Source organism: Nicotiana sylvestris, chromosome 7, assembly GCF_000393655.2.
Source record: "Nicotiana sylvestris chromosome 7, ASM39365v2, whole genome shotgun sequence".
NCBI classification, from domain to species: Eukaryota; Viridiplantae; Streptophyta; class Magnoliopsida; order Solanales; family Solanaceae; genus Nicotiana; species Nicotiana sylvestris.
The window spans coordinates 49,003,273-49,007,734 of record NC_091063.1 but is presented as its reverse complement, the minus strand read 5'-3'; the positions used below and the strand labels follow the sequence as shown (position 1 = coordinate 49,007,734).

Below are 4,462 nucleotides of genomic sequence, written 5' to 3'. Positions count from 1 at the left end.
AATTCACTGAATTATATTTATCCATGCTATGAATAATTCAACCAGTCTATAATCTATCAATTTCAAGTTACTCGTATATATTTTTTTTTAATTTTCTTTTTACCCAAATTATGCCAACTATGTGTATATATCTAAATCATATAGGATCACTATCGACAATACTTTTTTTTGTACCTAAAAAAATTATATACACCTAGAAGATAAACTTAAGCAAGTGAAGTAAGAAAATTTATCATTTGATTAAAAAGAATACCTTTAACAAATTGCCTTTGTTTCTATGTACATTCCCATATTTAATTCATATTACTACATACAAAGACATTAAGAATTTGATTTATTTTAAAAAATTAAATCTTCAGTACAAAGTGTTCTACAGTCACCCATGATTCTTCCACAAAGTGCTATGAGTTAGGGAAGGATTACTTAATCTTTTCTTGCTTCTAATTATATTAGTCAATCTCACTATATAACTCAAATTATTAAATTTATATACTCTCATATTAGTAAAATAAAATATAAGAACATTATATTACCTATTTTCCAAAGTTTGGTTCCAACCTCTTCCTCCTCCTCCACATTCTTCTTCTTCTTCTTCTTCTCCTTCCTTTTTCCCTTCTCTGAGTTTTTTCTTTTCTTTTTTGCTTCTGTTGCAACAGCGCTGCTTTTCCCTTTCCCCCAATTCCCTTTTCTTTCTTCACGTGGGCTTTTGCCCTTCTTTTAAATTGATTAGGTTTTTCTTTTTTTTTTTCTTGTATTTTTTTGTTATATTAAAAGACCAACATACCCTAACTTAAATATGGGTCACTAAACAAGTAATCATTAACGTAGAGTTACAAGCATAGAAATTAAGGATATGTAATCCTAAACTTAGAGTTACAAGCTCAAAAACTAAGGACATGTAGTCCTTAACTTAGACTTACAAACTCATAAATTAAGGACAGCTAGTCCTGAACTTACAGTAACAAGCTCATTAGTTAAGGACACTTGGTCCTGAACTTAGAGTTGGAAGTTCAAAAATTAAGAACACTTCGTCCTGAAGTTAGAGTTGGAAGTTCAAAAATTAAGGACAAGTAGTCCTTAACTTAGAGTTACAAGCACAGAAATTAAGGACAGACAATCCTGAACTTAGAGTTACAAACACAGAAATTAAGGACAGACAGTCCTGAACTTAGAGTTACAAGTTCAAAAGTTAAGGACAAATAGTCCTTAGTTACAAGCTCAAAAACTAAGGACAGATAGTCCTTAACTTAGACTTACAAGCTCATAAATTAAGGACAGCTAGTCTTGAACTTAGTCGAAGGAGTAAGTTTAATAGACTAGTGGCTAGTTTTGCTCAACATTAAAAATACTAGATAAAAAGTAAATACCACTTTAAAAAATGGTTACCCCACGCAATTTTTACTAAAATAACGAACAAATGAAAATTATGTTCTAAATTGGACGGGTTGCAACTATGATCCACTTGTTTAGTCCAATTGGCCGCTTTACATTGTAATTGGCTGTTTTAATAAGCACCGCTTTACATTGTAATCGAAAGGGTAATTTGGTAATAGTACATTGTGGTTGAACGCTGAAACCCTAATCCATTTCCTTCCCTCCGCTATATAAACATGCTTTACCCCTGCTCTCTCAAGCCAACACTTTATTGTCAATGCTCTTGAGGTTTAAGGGATTTGTGAAAACATCCTCAGTTAATTGCATTATTGTTTTAATCCTAGATAGATTTTCTTCTTCTTTAATTTATTTCTAGATTTAATTGAAAAAAAGCAGGGATTGTGTGTATCGACGTTGTGCTATGAATAATGCACTTTGATCGAAAGTGTTCTCTGCAAAATTAATTTTTGGGGAAGATGGGCAGTTGTGTTTCTTCTATTTCACTGGAAATTTTCAACAATCATTTTCCCCACATCTTTGTTTTCAATTTTCTTTATTTCTGTATTTCATTTATTTGCTTTTCATTTAAAAACCTAGCATTAGCAATATTGAAATGTCCATTTATGGAGAGTTCTGTCATCGTAATTGGAGTAAAGGGCTAAAGTACTACTTTAGAGATTGAGGTCGAGACACTAAGCTACAACTTTAGAGATTTTTTCTACGCCTATACAGATCGAGACATCAATCTTTTGTTGAATAGAGAAATTAAAGAACAATTGGGTGTGCTTTTGATTTCAACTGTAATAAATTAAGCAATTCATTAAAAAAGGGGAAATAAATTCATCTATTCTAAATCACCAATTGATAATGTTAAAATAAATCTATTTGCAAGTTTTTAAAATAAATTGATTGTGTTAAATACTTTTTGCATTTATCTGTGCATAAATTTTAATTTTTTTTAATTCCTCCTCTATCATGGAACATGGATGAAAAAGAACTACAATTATCTTCTATCCTAATCCAACTCTAATTCTAGGAGAAAAACATTCAAATTCTGAATATAAATTTTTATGAATTGGATTCCTAGCCAGATTTGATTATCCAAAGTAACAAAATGTTAATAAACACATCACTTTGAAAATGAAGAATATACATGTATCTTCATTGTAATGTCAAATATCTTTATAATAGATGTGTTCCAATATTTTTTAGATGTTGTAATGTAGTACTGTACGGATGACATATTATAATATAACATAAAAAATTGTTTTGAATAAATTTTTTTTCTCTATATTATACTATAACATAAAAAATTGATTTTGAATAAAACTTGTTTTTATAATATAATTGTTGTTGTATAAGGATATTGTTATAAAAGAGATTTGAATGTAGTTTAATACAATTTCGCTCTCACAAGTATGAAATGAAAACTACATTGTCAATAGCTCTTGCATGAAAAATACGAAATTGACACTACCATGGAAAAAGCATACAATTATTTAGCGCATCTTCAAGAGTTATTTAATTACAACAACCTTTGATACTCAAGTGTTGCTTATAATGGCAGTCCCAGGGTTCAATCAAAACTCAGTAGTCGATTGTATAGGTGCAGCAGTAAATGGAATTTGTAAAGTGCTCTTTTTAGTTCATTAGATCACTTCAAAATGAAGTTATTTTTTTTTTAAAAGTAGGGGTAAATTTTTAAAAAGATAACAAAGAAAAATTTGCCCTTTTATTTTTTTAAATTTTTTTATCTATATAAATTAACAAATTTTATTTTAGAAAATTTAAAATTTTAACCATAAAGTATTTAACATACTTACAAGTCGTACTATAACCCTAAGAAATTTAACATACAAATTGTTAAATAAAATGATATTCTACACCAAACTAAAGTTTTAAATAACATAAATTAACAATGTCAACGAGTACAAACCGTAATCATGTATACAATACCAAACACCATAAATCTACTAGTCTGTGTGCCAAGATCTGGTGTCACAAGTATATGAACAATCTAGTAAAATATACAAAAGAATACTAGTCTATTGACTGAAGGGAAATAGACAGATTACAAAATAAAACATAAGAGAGAATCCAGCTGCTGTGGCTCGGAAGGCAAACCATGAAGTCTCGAGGTGGGGATCAAATCTGCGCACCCCATTGGTAACCAGATGCACCTACCTCAATATGACTCTGACACTTACTAAGGCTAATGATATGATAATATGAAATCCTAGTTAAGCATGATATACAACAATAAAGCTCAGAACAAGAAATAACCCAACAATTCATCACCATATGTAAGAACCCAAGTCTCTTCCTTCATTTAAAGCATAAAATCACACAAACAATGAGTTTATACCAATTATAAAAGGGATTTCCAGTTCTATTAACACACGAATTCCACTAAGGACGTTCGGCCCGATCCAATAAAAATGTAAATTGTGCACTGCCCAGGGTCGAACAACACGAACCATAGATGCATCTATTAAACTTGTCGAGGCGAAAGACCCCGCTCGCGTAATATACTTGCGACGCGGTTAAATACAAATTTATCAATAAAACATAACCATTTCTTGATTTTTCTTTCAAAGTAAAGACAATTCATCTTGAAGCTTTTAAGCTCTTAAAATCCTCAACTTAGTTCCATTTGATAAAATCAACAAGTATAATCAAATAACGGTATTCAAAAGCATGGTGTAAACTTAAAACTACCCGGACTTAAACAAGAATAGTAGCTACGCATGGATTCTCGTCACTTCGTGCGTACGTAGCCTCCACAATTAACCGTACATATTAATTATGTTCATATATGGGTAAATTCCCTCTTACAAAGTTAGAAAAGAGACTTACCTCGTCTCAAAGCCTACTCCCAAATTTAAGAATGCGCTCAAACCTCCAAATTTGATGCCAGACGACCCGGAACTAGTCAAACATTACATAAATCGATCAATCTATGCTCAAAAGTTCATATCTCCACTATTAAAGTGATTACCCAACTCTAAATGCAAGATTTCTAAAATTCACCCCGAGCCCACATGCTCAGATTCCAGAAGTTTTTGAAGAAAGTTGTTATCCATAACCT

At 30.9% G+C, this 4,462-nt stretch overlaps 1 non-coding gene across 1 annotated transcript; it reads left to right on the top strand.

Annotated features, from left to right (window-relative positions):
- The first annotated feature begins 1,763 nt into the window (after window positions 1-1,763).
- On the top strand, window positions 1,764-1,911 carry LOC138874276 (small nucleolar RNA snoR135). The gene has a single exon (XR_011401317.1). It is a non-coding gene; the product is annotated as a small nucleolar RNA snoR135 (small nucleolar RNA).
- Window positions 1,912-4,462: the final 2,551 nt, after the last annotated feature.